We start from the raw sequence: 19,259 nt of genomic DNA, 5'->3' as shown, positions 1-19,259 counted from the left end.
ACCCTTCATTCGATCCCTGCGAAACCCAACATTTCAGCAGGATAATGCACGACCGCATGTTGCAGGTCCTGTACGTCTCTTTCTGGATACAGAAAATGTTCGACTGCTGCCCTGGCCAGCACATTCGCCAGATCTCTCACTATTTGAAAACTCTGGTCAATGGTGGCCGAGCAACTGGCTCGTCACAATACGCCAGTCATTACTCTTGATGAACCGTGCTATCTTGTTGAAGCTGTATGGACAGCTGTACCTGTACACGCCATTCAAGCTCTGTTTGACTCAATACCCAGGCGTATGAAGGCCGTTATTAAGGCCAGATGTGGTTGTTCTGGGTGCTGATTTCTCACGATCTATGCACCCAAATTGCGTGAAAATGTAATCACATGTCAGTTCTAGTATAATATATTTGTCCAATGAATACACGTTTATCATCTGCATTTCTTCTTGGTGTAGCAATTTTAATGGGCAGTAATGTACTAGTCGATAGCAGGTTGCGAAACTGGAAATGTTTCATAACTGCTGCTAACTTTTTAGCGTTCATCATTCAGTGTTGCACTCAACGGCCTTGCCGCAATGATAGAACCGGTTCCCCTCAGATCACCGAAGTTAAGCGCTGCGGGCTTGGCTAGTACTTGGATAGGTCACCGTCCGACGCTACCGAACCCTATTGGCAAACGGGGTGCACTCAGCCCTTGTGAGGGCAGTGGCGGAGCTACTTGACTGACAAGTACCGGCTCTGGTCATGAAAACTGACAATGGCGAGGAGAGCGGTGTGCTGACCACATGCCTCTCCATATCCGCATCCAATAACGCGTATCGACTGAAGATGATACGGCGGCCTGTCGGTACCGTTGGGCCTTCCGTTGCCTGTTTGGACGGAATATTTAATGTTGTAAGAGAGTACAAGTTCTGTCAAACTCAAAAGCACATTATAATTTCAAATTTATAATACGATTTCTTCTTTCTGGGAAAATGATATGATATTGCGTCTGTTTAATAGTGTACTTAATTTTATATCTTGAAAGCACGTTTTGAAAATGCTCACAAGGGAACATCCCCATCGCACCCCCCTCAGATTTAGTTATAAGTTGGCACAGTGGATAGGCCTTGAAAAACTGAAAACAGATCGATCGAGAAAACATGAAGAAGTTGTGTGGAACTATGAAAAAATAAGCAAAATATACAAACTGGGTCGTCCATGTGTAAGATAGGCAATATTAAGGGCAATGTGAGGCGAGGAGCTCCGTGGTCCCGTGGTTAGCGTGAACAGCTGCGGAACGAGAGTTCCTTGGTACAAATCTTCCCTCGACCGAAAATTTTAACTTTTTATTTTCAGTTTATGTGAAAAACTCATATGTTTTCATCACTTTTTTTGGAGTGATTATTACATCCACAAGAAAACCTAAATCGGGCAAGGTAGAAGAAACTTTTCACCCATTCGCCAAGTGTACTAGTTAGGTGGGTCGACAACATATTCCTGTCATGTGACGCACATGCTGTCACCAGTGTCGTATACAAAATATCAGACGTGTTTTCCTGTGGAGGAATCGGTTGACCTATGACCTTGCGATCAAATGTTTTCGGTTCCCATTGGAGAGGCACGTCCTTTCGTCAACTAATCACACGGTTTTGCTGTGCGGTCGCAAAACACAGACACTAAACTTATTACAGTGAACAGAGATGTCAATGAACGAACGGACAGATCATAACTTTGCGAAAATAAAGAAAGCAAAATTTTCAGTGGAGGGCAGATTTGAACCAAGGACTTCTCGTACCGCAGCTGTTCACGCTAACCACGGGACCACAGCGCTCATCGCCTCACATTGCCCTTAATATTGCCTATCTTACGCATGGACGACCCAGTTTGTATATTTTGCTTATTTTTTCACAGTTCCACACAACTTCTTCCTGTTTTCTCGATTGATCTGTGTTCAGTTTTTCAAGGCCTATCCATTGTGCCAACTTATAACTAAATCTGATGGGGGTGCGATGGGGATGTTCCCTTGTCAGCACCTATAAAAGAATGTATGAGATTATCACTACTAAAAGACAGGACACGTGTGGGTAGTACTTGCGCTCTGATGGTTCCATAAAACTTAGTTACGTGTGTAGATAATGACAACAGTTTCGTGTGGTTCCATGGCCTACTGCAAGTCTTTCTATTGGACGCCACTGTGGAACTTGCCAGATATCTAACCGGGGAAATGGCACCTACAGTTTTATGGAAATCCGAATAACTTGTTGTTTCTAGTGACTTTCTCACATCGTTGAGAGGTCGAGGCGAGGTTAATACGAAGAGTGAAAAATGCGTTGTCTCTCCGATATTCAATCCCGTGGACACTCAGTATGCTGGTTGCATTTTTACCGATAGACCACAGGGCACGACACGTATTTAGACAGTTCACGTATCGCTTTTGATAAGTGAGTTTGCGAGTATCAAGGTGTGACATATATGGCGGTATCTTCTGATTGCATTGACTTGGAAACAGAAATTATTTACACCGCCAAGGGACCTAGATCTTAGCATTTGACACGTCTTTCAACATGGAACCTGTGAATGTTCCTGAGACGAATGTTTCTTAACTCACGGACAAAAAGACAGATGGACGGGCAACGAATGAAGAAAAAAGTGTGCTACAGTTACAAATGAACAATTTTTCAGTTTTTTTTTCCATCAGTTGTACCGTGAAATGACGCGTGTTGTCAAATTTCGTGATTTTAGCTCAATAGGAGCTACCCTATATGTTTTGATGAGTGTGATTCTAGGTCAGTGGGAAGTATCCTATCGGTTTTGATAGGTAGCTTTGCGAGTATTGAAATATGTGACATAAATGGCCGTATGTTTTGATTGCATTGAATTGGAAGCTTAAATATTTCACACCGCCAATTTGTTGTAGGTCTTAGTATTTGGCACCTATTTCAACTTGACCCCTCTACCAGTTCCTGAGAAAAAAGGGCCTTAACAGTCAGACAGACAGACTTGCGGACAGCAAAATGATCCTATAAGTGTTCCGTTTTTATCGATTTAGGTACAGAACCCTAAAAATTAATTACGTAATTGAAATGTCACCCAGAATTATTGTGGTGTGATTGTTTACGCAACACTGTCTATTAAACTTCGAAATTCTGGATACAGAAAACGTTCGACTGCTGCCCTGGCCAGCAAATTCTCCAGATCTCTCACCAATTGAAACCCTCTGGTCAATGGTGGCCGAGTAACTGGCTCGTCACAATACAACAGTCACTTCTCTTGATGAACTGTGGTATCGTGTTGAAGCTGCATGGGCAGCTGTACCTGTACATGCCATCCAAGCTTTGTTTGACTCAATGCCGTTATTATGGCCAGAGATGGTTGTTGTGGGTATTGATTTCTCAGGATCTATGCACCCAAATTGCGTGAAAATGTAATCACATGTCAGTTCTAGTATAATATATTTGTCCAATGAATACCCGTTTATCATCTGCATTTCTTCTTGGTGTAGCAATTTTAATGGTCAGTAGTGTATTACATACACGTGTCCAAATACTTCTGATCAGATAGTGTATATATAGAAACTCTAAAAGTTACCTGCCGGCTGTATACTGTGCTATTAGAATACCATAGGAAGACCGATGGATTCCCGTTAAGGAACGTAAACATCAGCTATATCATTAGATCGATAATCAGCAGAAAAGAATCTCTATAGCATGAATATAGACGATATCTTATTTCATTTTTGTGTTACTGTGCATCACAAGTCGGTGGGACGACAGTACTGCGAAGTTATAGCATTAATCACTGTATCAGGATGATCTATATTGGAAGCGGAACAGGCGGCATCAAAAGACTGTACCCGGTTGCTAAATGTATACAGGTATAACCGACATATTCGAACGTTAAATTTTAATCGTATTGTAGCTTTAGTTGCAGCGTATGTTTTTTGTAGTATGGAGTCCTTAAAACTATATTGTCAGTCTTCGTAATTCAATTTTCAATATTGATGTACTTTTATTTGTAACGTCACTTTCATACGAAACAGAGCCTTGAAAACCGCATGCTCGAGTTATTGCTGAATACTCAGTATAAAGCAATGATATGTTCAACAAACGAGAGCAGAAGCTCAGTTATTGCCAATGTTCTGACGAGACAACTGCCAACAAACGAAATGCCTGAGACGTGGGTAATAAAACAATGAGGACAAAGTAAGATAGTTAGGAGGTATGAAAATGTAGTTCCGCGCTCGTCGAGTTAAGGAATTGGAATGTGATAGCGTGCAGGATTTTCCGCGCCCACTGAATACCGCGGAGCAGCCCCCCCGCCCCCCCCTTTCCGCTGTCGCGTGTGCCATTCCTTACGAAGCCAGATAAAAAGCCTGTGCGTGACCCTAAATCTTGGCCCCGTGGTGCTCTCACTGGCCCCGGCCACGCTTCTTGTCATCAGGTAAGTGGGGGCGTCTTCTTTCTCCTTGATTACAGTAAGCTTCGTGACACAGAAACGTCAGCAAAGTAAAGAATATACATCTAGGGAGAGCCCGTAATCAACATTATGGGAACAGTTACTACTGTTACGTTCACTATAATAATAATAATTTCCTGTTGCTCAATAGCTCAGAGCACGTCTTTCAACTGGGGGCCACTGCAATTGCTTGAGTGTCCCTAACTTACCCCAGTTGTCCAACGAGTGAAAGGAGACACCAAGTTTAACGCGGAATCCGAATGACGTGTCGTTACTGCCGACTCCTCACGTCGTTGTGAGGTGAAGGCTGGTTCAGAGGCAGAACAAAAATTTCCGTTTCTCAATCGGGATTCCACACCGCGACCTGTCGATCTCTAGGCACGCGCTATACCAGTTCTTTTTCCTCCTCGTCTTTCGCCTTCAGGGAGGTTGGTTCTGTGTGGACTCCGGATGACGTCTCCTAAAGTGTACCGAGGAAAATTTTACTCAGTTTTTTTATTTTTTTTTTAATTTTACGGCGGTAGCCAGCGCCCCGACCAGAAGCGATGAACTACCTCGCCTTTTGACTAAAGATTCCCGTGGTTCAACCGGCATTCGATATAGCGACCTCTCGTTTTCGCACTTTACCACTAGGCGATCAGGCATGATAGCAGCGTATGTAACTGCACCAGTTGGAGGTTTGTCAACAAGGCACTGAATACACACATTAGCGAATAATAATTTGATCTATTTCAGTCCCTCTTATATCACTTGAAAAACATCGTTGTTTTTCACCCAGCACTATTGTTCCTGCAGCATAATGTAGAGCCCTTACATCAGGAAAGAGGAATAGAAACTCTTGATGGTACATGAGAACACTTCAGTTGACTCTGCGAAAACCAACGTTTCGCACATGGCGAGAGAAAGGCGTACCAAACATTTCCTATGTCCTCAGAAACCTTACTGCAGAAGTTAAAGAAACTGGAACGAAACTACTATTTCTGTATTTTCAGTTTCAGACCCGTTGATCGTTGATCGTGGGTAGACAGTTTATTTTTACTGCGAAAAGCAAAATTCTTCGTACTAGGATTTTAAAAAGAGAGACTTTCGGAGACAATTCAAATTGATGTATATTACTCAGTATCTTCGCAGATTTAATGTATTTTGACGACAGAAACAGGAGAATCGAAAATAAACAGTCGAAGAACTATTTACGTATACACTTATAGATGGATCTCTACGCTGTAATCAATCTCATGGAGTGTGAGCTTGGGTACCTCTTATTTCTTGCACCACTTATCTATTTCTTCCCTCCCTGTTTCACTCGCGAGTGGCGGGAGGGAAGAATGACTTCAGTGAACATTAATATTAACTTTAATTTCTCGTATTTACTCGCCGTGGACATTTCGCGAGACACATGTGGGAAGAAATAATATCTTACCTTAATTTTTCTGTAACGTACTTTTTCGATATCTGAGTGATAAACTTTTGCGTGATGCGCGATGACCATCTGGTAGCCTCCGACAATGGAGGTTGTTGAGCGTCTCCGTAATACCCTCGTGCAGACAAAACCATCCCCTTTCATTGGACCTTCTGCCTTCTTCTATTAATCCAGACTGCGAAGGGAACCGGACTGATGAGCGATGACACAGAATCAGACGAACTAGTGTTTTCCAAACCGATTCTTTCGGTAGCTGTATTATGTTTTCTTCAGATTCTTGCAATGAGTCTCAGCCTAGTGTCCGCTTTTCCTACAGTTACTTTTATACACTCGCTCCGCTTTCGGTTGCACTGCATACTTATTGCTACGTATCAAACAGTAAATACTGTTTCCATGGATTTGTTCCCAGCAGTGTAGTCGTCCAGCTGTGGACCTCCCCGCTTGTTGATGCGCGACAGGTTACATTTATTTAGGTTGAGAGTCAGTTGGCCGTCGGTGCACCAGTCGTCAGTTCCTTCTACGTCTTCCTGCAGTTTTCCACAGTCTTCTGGCGTTGCTGCCTTCTCATACACACCGCATCACCTACGAACAGCCTCACGGAAATTGCGATCTTTTCCAGTAGTCCATTTAAGTATACTTGCATACAGAAATGGTCCTATGAGATTTTCTTGTGGTACTTGAGAAATTTTCTTCGCACTTCTCGATTGCGTTCCGTTAATAGCGATGTGTTGAGAGCTATCGGCAAAAGTCGATAGTCACAAATCTAGTCTTACACTCGGTCATTTCATATTTTGTTCGTTAAACGATAACGTGCAACTGTATCGAACGGCTTTCTGAAGTCAAGGAACACGGCCTCAAACTGAGTGCCGAATTCTACGGCACTCGGGGTCTCATGGACGAACAGAGTGACCTGAGTTACGGAAGATCTCTGTCTGAAAAATTCATGTTGATTTTTATAGAGCAGATTTCTTGCTTTCAAAAATCATCACAATATGTCCCTATAAAACGTGTTTCACAATTCTAAAACAAACTGAAGTTAGCGATACAGGCTTTTAATTGTGTGCACCTATCTGATGCCCCTACTCGAAATATGCAGGGTTGTGATCGGTCAAATTTTCTCGGTGTGACTGATTAATGGTGTGCTTCCAGATGTTCTGTCGCGTTGTTGTTTCCATTTTGCGGATAAAATGAAAACAACTCAGCACAGCACATGGAATCACACCATTAATGTTATGACCTGACAAGACTACTTCTGTCCGGCCGTAGCTCCATAAAAGTGAGTTCTCTCATTGTCCTGGGAGAAGGCTCATCAAGCTAGAACGTATGAAATATTAGTCCACTCCTTTAGATAAATGAATTAGACATTTACTTAACTTTGACACAGTTTTCTGTCACAGTAGTACTAGATAATTTATACATGTCATTGACTATAAAAGCATCACATGACGTACTAAGTAACAAACCGTCCTCTGAAGACAGAATGTTTGACATTTACAAAAGTACGTTTCATCAGAAACATTAACTACTTGTAGGTCCTACACTACCATATTGACTATTGTAGCCGAGGTCACGAACTGGGGTGAGCACTTGCATGCTCATCACTCAAAATGGTTCAAACGGCTCTGAGCACTATGGGACTTAACTTCTGAGGTCATCAGTCCCCTAGAACTTAGAACTACTGCAAAATAACTAACCTAAGGATATCAGACACATCCATCCCCGAGGCAGGATTCGAGCCTGCGACCGTGGCTGTCGCGCGGTTCCAGACTGTAGCGCCTAGAACCGCTCGGCCACCAATGCCGGCTGCTCAGCACTCAGATGACCGCCCCCTGTGAGGCACTGGTATGCTGAGAGGGCAGAGGTGGCCTTCAGGAGCTCCTACCATACGTCACTGCCGATTGCAGGGAGCCGCCGACTCTGGTGAGCCACCGCGATCTCTGGGGGATACCACTATGAACACACTTGGTTATTCATAGGTACCTGAGGGGTTTCTGAAGACAACCACATACCAAGCCACGAAAGCCCGAGGGACATCCACCAGCGGACGTGTCATCCGCCTTGGCAGTCATATGGATGCGGTACGGATGGGCGTGTGGTCAGCACAGCGCTCTCCCGGCCACTTTGCAGACTTTCCAGACCAAGGAGTAAATGGTCTTCGGTCAAGTAACTCCTCAGTCGGCATCATGAGTCTGAGTGCAGACATTACAAGACCCCCCCCCCCTCCCCGCAATCAAGGACGATTCGTCGGCTATAGAGGGAATCGAACCTGGATCTTTCTACTGTGACCACTCAGATATGGAGGCCAACTATGACAACTGCAAGACATAGGCAAAAATGGCGCATATCAACATATGGAGCATCCAGTTTCGATTCGTTATACACATCGAGTTGTAGTTTCAGAGATCACAACTAGGTGTACGGCGTGTCAGAATATGTACACAAATTATACACTCCTTAATTAGTTTTTCGCCTTTAGATAGGGAACCCAATGAACAGATATCCAAAACAAGCTGTTGTCGCAGCGCCTTTCCAGTCAGCAGGAGAAGCAGTGATTTCAGTTAACTGCAAGACATATTGACGTTTTCCGGTACACAAGCCGGCCTCGTTGGCCGAGCGGTTCTAGGCGCTTCAGTCAGGAACTGCGCGACCGCTACGGTCGCAGGTTAGAATCCTGCCTCGGGGATGGATGTGTGTGAAGTTCTTAGGTTAGTTAGGTTTAAGTAGTTCTAAGTTCTAGGGGACTGATGACCTCACAAGTTAAGTCCCATAGTGCTCAGAGCTACACAAACCGTATCGACTTTTAACACCTGGTATGTTAGTTAAAAGTCTTGGAGAGATGCACTACCATTTGATGTGTGCCTATTTTGGCTCTGTATTGGAGACTTTGGACGGACGTCTTCTGAAACAACAGACGTTCTGTGTAGAATAATGGACGTTACTACTGACAGCCTTGGGAGAGCCAGGCCTAACAAAACTCTACCATCTGGTGAGCAAGTTGTATGAGACAGGCAAAATACTCTCAGACATCAAGAAGAATGTAATAATTCCAATCTCAAAGAAAGGAGGTGTTCACAGACGTCAAAATTCCGAACTATCAGTTTAATAGGTCACGCCTGCGAAATAATAACGCGAATTCTTTACAGACGAGTAGAAAAACTGATAGAAGACGACCTCGGGGAAGATCAGTTTGGATTCTGTAGAAATGTTGGAACACGTGAGACAATACTGACCTTACGACTTATCTTAGAAGAAAGATTAAGGAAAGTCAAACCTACGTTTCTAGCATTTGTAGACTTAGAGAAAGCTTTTACAATGTTGACTGGAATACTCTCCTTCAAATTCTAAAAGTTGCAGGGGTAAAATAAAGGGATCGAAAGTCTATTTACAATTTGTACAGAAACCAGACGGCAGTTATAAGAGTCGAGGGGCATGAAAGGGAAACTGTGGTTGGAAAGGGAGTGAGACAGGGTTGTAGCCTATCCCCGATGTTATTCAATCTGAATATTGAGCAAGCAGTATAGGAAACAAAAGAAAAATTCGGGATAGGAATTAAAATCCATGGAGAAGAAATGAAAACTTTGAGGTTCGCCGATGGCATTGTAATTCTGTCAGAGACAGCAAAGGACCTGGAAGAGCAGCTGAACGGAATGGACACTGTCTTGAAAGGAGGATATAAGATGAACATCAACAAAAGCAAAACGAGGATAATGGAATGGAGTCGAATTAAATTGGGTGATGCTGAGGTAATTAGATTAGGAAATGAGACACTTATAGTAGTAGATGAGTTTTGCTATTTGGGGAGCAAAATAACTGATGATGGTCGAATAGAGAGGATATAAAATGTAGACTGGCAATGGCAAGGAAAGTGTTCCTAAAGAAGAGAAATTTGTTGACATCGACTATAGATTTCAGTGTCAGGAAGTCGTTTCTGTAAGTGTTTGTATGGAGTATGGCCATATATGGAAGTGAAACATGGACGATAAATAGTTTGGGAAGAAGAGAATGTGATGCTACAGAAGATCATGTAACTAATGAGGAGGTACTGATCAGAACTGAGGGGAATTTGTGGCACAACTTGAATAGAAGAAGGGATCGGTTTGTTAGAACATGTTCTGAGGCATCAAGGGATCACCAATTTAGTATTTTGGAAGGCAGCGTCGAGGGTAAAAATCTCGGAGGGAGACCGAGATATGTATACACTAAACAGATTCAGAAGGATGTAGGTTGCAGTAGGTACTGGGAGATGAAGAACCTTGCACATAATAGAGGAGCATGGAGAGCTGCATCAAACCAATCTTTGGACTGAAGACCAAAACAACAACAACAACAACAGAGAATTACATGAAGTTGTAGAAACAGAAAATAATAATATATCTATACGCGTAAGACAGATTTCTTCACCAGGCGCTGCAGTTCGAAAAATTGTAATGAGCGGCATCTGCGTGAAAGGAAAAGCGGAGAATGCTGGGGACGAAGCGCAGTACTGAGCGAAGGCATTCTTCGGAGGTCGACGCGTGAGAGGAGCTCCTTAGGGCTCCATAAGAGCATCCGCGCGGATCGTCCCGAGGCGTCGCGAGGGACGGAGGGAGGCAGCGAGGAGGGCATGCTGCAGGCGCCGGCTTTGTAGGCAGGGCGGCCGTTGTCGCCGCCTCCACTGTGCAGCGGGGGCGGGACAGCCCGGCGCCGGCCTCGCCGGAATAATCACTTCCGCGAGAGCGGCGCCTTTCAGCTGCCGCCCCCGGCCCTGCGTCCGCCGTCGCGGTGCTCTGTTGCCCGTGGCAGGCGGCGGCGGGGGCGGCAGGGGCGACGGGGGCGGCGCCTTTCGGCCAAATGAGGCGGGCCGCCCTGCGCCTGACACCGCCGCCGCTACTTGTCGGGCTGAGTCCCTCTTCAGCCACGAAATGCGCGCACCCGCCTTTTGTCAGCACCTACGGTTCCAGTCGTCGACAGGCGCAAGGCTCTTCTGGTGATAACCGGTGGTTAACTAAGTCACTTCCAGCGCTAAGAGATATGACAAGTGTACGACACGCTCGTCCATTGTCAACAGCTTCCCGAAGAAACCCCACATGATGTCCTTAGTTCTATAAATCCATCCACGTGTTTATTTGTTTACTAGCTACACTACTGGCCATTATAATTGCTACACCACGAAGATGTGCTACAGACGCGAAATTTAACCGACAGGAATAAGATGTTGCGATATGCAAATGATTAGCTTTTCAGAGCATTCACACAAGGTTCGCGCCGGTGGTGACACCTACAACGTGCTGACACGAGGAAACTTTTCAACCGATTTCTCATACACAAACAGCAGTTGACCAGCGTTGCCTGGTGAAACGTTGTTGTGATGCCTCGTGTAAGAAGGAGAAATGCGTACCATCACGTTTCCGATTTTGGTAAAGGTCGGATTGTAGCCTATCGCGATTGCGGTTTATCGCATCGCGACATTGTTGCTCGCATTGGTCGAGATCCGATGTCTGCTAGCAGAATATGGAATCGGTGGGTTCAGGAGGGTAATACGGAACGCCGTGCTGGATCCCAACGGCCTCGTATCACTAGCAGTCGAGATGACAGGCATCTTATCCGCATGGCTGTAACGGATCGTGCAGCCACGTCTCAATCCCTGAGTCAACAGATGAGGACGTTTGCAAGACAACAACCATCTGCTCGAACAGTTCGACGACGTTTGCGCCAGCATGGACTATCAGCTAGGAGACCATGGCTCCGGTTTCCCTTGACGCTGCATCACAGAAAGGAGCGCCTGCGATGGTGTACTCAACGACGAACCTGGGTGCACGAATGGCAAAATGTCATTTTTTCGAATGAATCCAGGTTCTGTTTACAGCATCATGATGGTCGCATCCGTCTTTGACGACATCGCGGTGAACGCACATTGGAAGCGTTTACTCGTCTTCGCCAGACTGGCGTATCACCAGGCGTGATGGTATGGGGTGCCATTGGTTACATGTCTCGGTCACCTCTTGTTCGCATTATACGTTATATTTCAGATGTGTTACGACCCGTGGCTCTACCCTTCATTCGATCCCTGCGAAACCCTACATTTCAGCAGGATAATGCACGACCGCATGTTGCAGGTCCTGTACGGGCCTTTCTGGATACAGAAAATGTTCGATTGCTGCCCTGGTCAGCACATTCTCCAGATCTCTTACCAACTGAAAACGTCTGGTCAATGGTGGACGAGCAACTGGCTCGTCACGATACGCCAGTCACTACTCTTGATGAACTGTGGTATCGTGTTGAAGCTGCATGGGCAGCTGTACCTGTACACGCCATCCAAGCTCTGTTTGACTCAATGCCCAGGCGTATAAAGGTCGTTATTACGTCCAGAGGTGGTTGTTCTGTGTACTGATTTCTCAGGATCTATGTACCCAAATTGCGTGAAAATGTAATCACATGTCAGTTCTAGTATAATATATTTGTCCAATGTATACCCGTTTTTTATCTGTATTTCTTCTCGGCGTAGCAATTTTAATGGCCAGCAGTGTATTACCGGCAACTGTGCTCACATATCACTAAAATGAAGTGATAGGTGCGTAAGGGATTATTGGCCAGGAGATCCCGTTCGGGGTCTTCGGCAACTCGATGCAGGAATTCACTTGAAGCCAATTCGGTGACTTGTGCATTGATGATGATAAGGACAATACACACGGCCAGTCCCGAATCATGAAAACCTGACCTGCTTGGGAATCAAACCGAATCCCTGTGATCAGGGGTCAGCAACGCTAACCAAAAGACGACAAGTTTCTGACCCATATCAGTGGTTTTGCTACGATGAGTGATGGTGACGGTACTAAAGTAGAATGTGGACCTCCTAAAACTACGAAATAGCGCCAGACTGACTGAGAAAGAGAATACGTAATTTGTAGTTCGGTGCAGCTCAAGTTTTATAACACTTGTACGTGCAATAACGTCAGCAGCCCTCATGCGTCCCCCTGTTACCTGCGGCTGCGCCTGCGTATCATGATCAAATGCAGCCTCAGCAAAATCCTCCCACGTCCTACATTAGAGGCACGACGTCTCTCTGTTTGTCGTACAACATTTAAATGACGCCGTCGTGGTGAGTCATCAGCCGTCTCAGAAGCTGTAAGAGGCGCTTGAAGCTCAGCGGCTAATATGCGACATGCTTGTGAATGATTGATACACGAGGGCTTTTCGGAAAGTAGGGTCCGATCTGTCGCAAAACGAAAACCACTGTGAAAATATAAAGTTTTTTATTCGCAACAATTAGCCACACCTTCCACCACATTTGTCGTAGTGTCATACAATTTTTCCAGTTTATTATTGTATCATAATCGTTATTTTCAATTGTATAAATATCTTGTGTTGTATCAGAAACGTATTTAAAATAAAATCTTTCCAGTACCATCAAATGGTTCAAATGGCTCTGAGCACTATGGGACTCAACTGCTGTGGTCATAAGTCCCCTAGAACTTAGAACTACTTAAACCTAACTAACCTAAGGACAGCACACAACACCCAGCCATCACGAGGCAGAGAAAATCTCTGACCCCGCCGGGAATCGAACCCGGGAACCCGGGCGTGGGAAGCGAGAACGCTACCGCACGACCACGAGATGCGGGCTTTCCAGTACCATCGTCACAGACAGTAGCCGCCTGTGATTTCCGCCAGTTCTCTAGCTGGTCTGTCCTTCGTTGCTTGAGCCAAAATGTTGTCTTCGTAGCTAGCGGTTCATGTGAGCAGAGATGAACAACGGAGGAAGCCAATTAAGTGCAGTACCGTGGGTTATGAAACACTTCCCATGGTAAACGCTGCAGGTGCGGCTTCATTGCCCCTGCAGAATGAGGCTGAAAATTGTCTTGACGAAAGAAACGCATGACATTTATGTTACGTGGGCTGCATAGCTTCAGGCGAAATCCCTCACCAGATCCAAATACTTGGCTAGAGTCACGGTTGTTTTAGGGAATTCTACGTGATCACTTTGGGCTCTGAACTGAAAAGAACGACGTGAAGCGATCGACAGGCACACTAAAGGCACTGCCCAGCACAGCTGCGCAACGTTTCACAGTGGTTTCCATTTTGCACCTATTTGAACCTTACTTTCTGTATACACGTCGTAAGTATGGATTAAACACGTTGTGGGTTTTAAGCTACTGTATGCATTACACTGAATCAAAGCATATTCAGATGTACGATAAAAAGTCGAAGAGTAAATAGATTTCTCAACGATTAACTAGTATTCCATATTCTCCTTATACTCCTAAGATCAATAAATATCTAGTTGTAAAGTAGGCTATTATGAAATCAGTTCAGCGGTTTTGGCGTGAAAGTGTAGCAGACCCAAAGATCACGTGTCAATGATATAGCATTTGTCAAGTGAACACACTGCCAATCAGTGAGCCAAACTATAGCATACAGCATACAAAGTATGTTATAAGACGATAGGACACGTCACAGGCCGTGGCCTTGATTATGGAACCATCCTGGCATTTGTCTTAGCAATCCAGAAAAACTACGGAAGACCCAAATCACGATGGCCGGACAGATCACCTCCGTTCTCCTGAATATGACGTCAGTGTACCCAACAGCTGCACTGTCTCACTAATTGTCTAATGAATGTTTCTTCATTTATATAAAATTATGTCGTGTAACTTGCAATATAAAACATTGTTTTCTTCTTCACTGCCCGCATGCTGAGGACACCCGCTGACGACTCCTAGGCTGTCGGCGCTAATACGGAGATTTACCGACAATCATCCTTCCTAAGCGCCATTCGCGAATGGAACGGAAAGTGGGAACAAGCAGAAGCGGCCTCCACCCGGAACCGTCTAGTCACTGACCGAGTACGGATGTGGATGGAGGTATTTCTGGAAAGGAAGCCTTTTTCGCTAAAAGAAACTTGACATTGCCTATTAAAACTGTTTTGAGAAAGAAGTTCCTGGGGCACAGAAATGTGTGAATGTGAAACGTTGTCCACTGGAAATCTAAAGAAGAAGAAACCACAAGTACTTGGAATGTGGCGCTGCCAAAAAGTGGAAACACCTCAGCGCATCACAACGACACTGCCACGCGAGAAGAACAAAGATAAGCACAGAATTTACGAAAAGACTACGTAACTTCAGTATATGTGTGGTTTGGGAACTTATGGGCGCCCAACGGCGAGGTTATCAGCTCCCTGACATTGATGAAAACAAACGAATGTGGATAAGAACGAAAACTGTCGTACACACATGCACACGAAACGACCACACAATGACTATCGCACAGGAACTCTCTCATGGTTGAAACCAATGTGGAGGCAAGATAGCTAATCAAGAAATTAAAACAGAGGGAAAACAAAACACAAAATAGCTAAAAGAACAGCACAGGGAAATGAGACTGGCTGACCACTTACGAAAAAATTTGGGTGAGCCAGCCACCCCGTCGACACATTAAAAATATCTCCCCAAAATCTTGTTAAAATGTGGAACAATTTACAGAACTTTAAAACCCGAACCACATTCGTTTGATTATTGCATAAAATAGACTGCAGATCCGCTGACAAATCCGCTGCAGTCCGCTGGTCAGCAAATAAAGTGCAATGCAATAAATTTTGGTGCACCCTGATCTGCATGCCAGAAGCACCACACATCGGAGGGTGCTCTCGCCGGAGTAAAAATCCATGCGTCATAGGCCTGTGGCCGATGCGAAGACGAGTAAGGAGGACCTCGTCCCGACGACGTGGCTGGAAGCAAGTGCGCCACGGCCGAGTTGTGGGCTCGATAACACGGAGCTTGTTGTCGGTCACTTCTAGCCACTCATGTTCCCAACAACACAGGACTTTATACCTCAACAGTGAGGTGAGGGCTTGCAGTGGGATAGCACACTGACCTTACTGTAAAATTGTTTTTGTAATGCCATTTAGCCCGAAGATAAGGTATTCCCTCGAAACATGTCGCTAAATAAATAAGTAATACAAGAGATGGCAAAGTTTGTGACTGGTAGCGGTAATTAAAAAAAATAAAACCTTTACATATTTGAAACTTCCTGGCAGATCAAAACTGTGTCCCCGACCGAGACTCGAACTCGGGACCTTTGCCTTTCGCGGGCAAGTGCTCTACCAACTGAGCTACCGAAGCACGACTCACGCCCGGTCTCACAGCTTTACTTCTTTATATATTTCTTCAGAGAGTCACGGTCGAGAGGTAGTCAAAATGGCTTCAAATTCTTTGTTATTTGAGTACCGTGTTTACGCTCCAGGTTCCAAACGTTGCCCCATGTGATGACCCTCTGCATCCACGACGCCTTGGAGCTGCACTATACACACCATTTCATAATTATTCGCATCACTTTTCTAACGGTGGGCCATGGAATGTTTAGCTGTGGTGACACAGACCGTACACTGCGTCCAGCAATACCAACCGTGTCAACATTAGCTTTCCAACAATCGTGGCGCAAATAACCGCCTGCCTCTTCCTAGAGCAATTTATAAAACTGCAGGTATGTCGACCTTCCGCATAATGTTTTTGAACCACAGTGCGGAAAGAGAAACTCTCCAAAAATAGTTCATATGGCTCTGAGCACTATCGGACTTAACAGCTGAGGTCATCAGTACCCTAGAAAGTAGAACTACTTACAGTTAACTAACCTAAGGACATCACACACATCCATGCCCGAGGCAGGATTCGGACCTGCGACCGTACCGGTCGCGCTGTTCCAGACTGAAGTGCCTAGAGCCGCTCGGCCACAGAGGCCGGCAGGACCTCCCCGCATTCCTATAATGCGTCAATACTGGCGAAGAGCAGCAGCACTACTGCTGTTGTTTTGACAACACAGCTTTACGAGCGAAGCTCTGCTCACCTTGTGCAGACCCGTGTTGACTGTCAGCAGCTGTAATGCACACTGAGGGTCGTGTTTGGACCCTACGACACCACACCAGTACTGGCACCTAACGGGAAGTCATGACACTAACACTGCTAACAACGCAAATCTTGCAGCGCACAGTCTGAACATCACTGCTGTAAAATTGGATACTCATAAGGTAAGTAGTTTTACATCGACACAAGGTCATATAGCGAGGGTTTAATTATAACCAAGCTGTACTTCACCTAATGAAAATCTCTAGTCACGGCTTCTACTTCCACATCTACAAGCAGATGCAAGACTGAGATTCATTGGAAGAATCCTAAGGAAATGCAATCCGAAAACAAAGGAAGTAGGTTACAGTACGCTTGTTCGCCTACTGCTTGAATACTGCTCAGCAGTGTGGGATCCGTACCAGATAGGGTTGATAGAAGATATAGAGAAGATCCAACGGAGAGCAGCGCGCTTCGTTACAGAATCATTTAGTAATCGCGAAAGCGTTACGGCGATGATAGATAAACTTCAGTGGAAGACTCTGCAGGAGAGACGCTCAGTAGCTCGGTACGGGCTTTTGTCAAAGTTTCGAGAACATACCTTCACCGAAGAGTCAAGCAGTATATTGCTCCCTCCTACGTATATCTCGCGAAGAGACCATGAGGATAAAATCAGAGAGATTAGAGCCCACACAGAGGCATACCGACTATCTTTCTTTCACAAACAATACGAGACTGGAATAGAAGGGAGAAACGAGAGAGGTACTCAAGGTACCCTCCGCCACACACCGTCAGGTGGCTTGCGGAGTATGGATGTAGATGTAGATGTACACCCACACCCCGTACGTCACGGTCGGTGCGTGGCGGTGTGTACACTGAACCACTGCTATTCATTTCCTTTCCTGCTCGACTCGCAAATAGACCGACGGAAAAATGACTATTTATGTGCCGCTGTATGAGCACTAATTTCTCGGATCTCATCAATGGGTCCTTACGTGGATTGTATGTTGGCGGCGGTAGAATTGTTCCGCAGTCAGCTTCAAATCACGTTTTTCTAAAATTTGTCAATAGTATTTCTCGAAAAGAACGTCACCTTTCCTCCAGGCGCTACAGTCTGGAACCGCGCGACCGCTACGGTCGCAGGTTCGAATCCTGCCTCGGGCATGGATGTGTGTGATGTCCTTACGTTAGTTATGTTTAAGTAGTTCTAAGTTCTAGGGGACTGATGAAATCAGCAGTTAAGTCCCATAGTACTCAGAGCCATTTGAACCATTTTTCCTATAGAGAACAACAACAGTCCTATCACATTTCCCTGGAGCGCTTCTGTCTACACTACTCGCCATTAAAATTGCTACACCACGAAGAAACGCAGATGATAAACGGGTATTCATTGGACAAATATATTATACTAGAACTGACATCTGACTACATTTTCACGAAATTTGGGTGCATAGATCCTGAGAAATCAGTACCCAGTACAAGCACCTCTGGCCGTAATAACGGCCTTGATACACCTGGGCATTGAGTCAAACAAAGCTTGGATGGCGTATACAGGTATACCTGTATACCTGAGCTTCAACACGTTACCACAGTTCATCAGGAGTAGTGACTGGCGTATTGTGACGAGTCTGTTGCTCGGCCACGATCGATCAGACGTTTTCAATTGGTGAGAGATCTGGAGAATGTGCTAGCCAGGGCAGCAGTCGAACATTTTCTGTATCCAGAAATGCCCGTACAGGACCTGAGACATGCGGTCGTGCATTATCCTGCTAAAATGCAAGGTTTCGCAGGGATCGAATGAAGCATAGAGCCACGGGTCGTAACACATCTTAAATGTAACGTCCACTGTTGAAAGTGCCGTCAATGCGAACAAGAGGGGACCGAGACGTGTAACCAATGGTACCCCATACCATCACGCGGGATGATACGCCAGTATGGCGACGAATACACGCTTCGAATGTACGTTCACCGCGATGTCGCCGAACACGGATGCGACCATCATGATGCTGTAAACAGAACCTGGATTCATCCGAAAAAACGACGTTTTGCTATTCGTGCACCCAGGTTCGTTGTCGAGTACACCATCGTAGGCGCACCTGTCTGTGATGCAGAGTCAAGGGTAACCGCAGCCATGGCCTCCGAGCTGATAGTCCATGCTGCTGCAAACGTCGTCGAACTGTTGGTGCAGATGGTTGTTGTCTTGCAAACGTCCCCCATCTGTTGACTCAGGGATCGAGACGTGGCTGCACGATCCGTTACAGCCATGCGGATAAGATGCCTGTCATCTCGACTGGTAGTGATACGAGACGGTTGGGATCCAGCACAGCGTTCCGTATTAGCCTTCTGAACCCACCGATTCCATATTCTGGTAACACTCATTGGATCTCGACCAACGCGAGCAGCAATGTCGCGATAAGATAAACCGCAATTGCGATAGGTTACATTCCGACCTTTATCAAAGTCCGAAACGTGATGGTACGCATTTCTCCTCCTTACACGAGGCATGACAACAACATTTGACCAGGGAACGCCGGTCAACTGCTGCTTGTGTATGTGAAATCGGTTGGAAACTCATGTCAGCACGTTGTAG

General features: G+C 45.4%; 1 protein-coding gene and 1 non-coding gene across 2 annotated transcripts in view; both read right to left on the bottom strand.

Moving 5' to 3' along the window:
* Nucleotides 1–19,259, bottom strand: part of LOC126094957 (prothoracicostatic peptide-like) — a 701,489-nt gene that overhangs the window by 592,672 nt on the left and 89,558 nt on the right. The gene's annotated exons all lie outside the window — the stretch shown is intronic.
* Trnas-cga (transfer RNA serine (anticodon CGA)) lies at nt 15,878–15,952 on the bottom strand. The gene has a single exon. It is a non-coding gene; the product is annotated as a tRNA-Ser (tRNA).

This window comes from Schistocerca cancellata, chromosome 8 (genome assembly GCF_023864275.1).
Source record: "Schistocerca cancellata isolate TAMUIC-IGC-003103 chromosome 8, iqSchCanc2.1, whole genome shotgun sequence".
Taxonomy (NCBI): Eukaryota; Metazoa; Arthropoda; class Insecta; order Orthoptera; family Acrididae; genus Schistocerca; species Schistocerca cancellata.
This window is presented reverse-complemented; position numbering and strand designations above follow the sequence as displayed.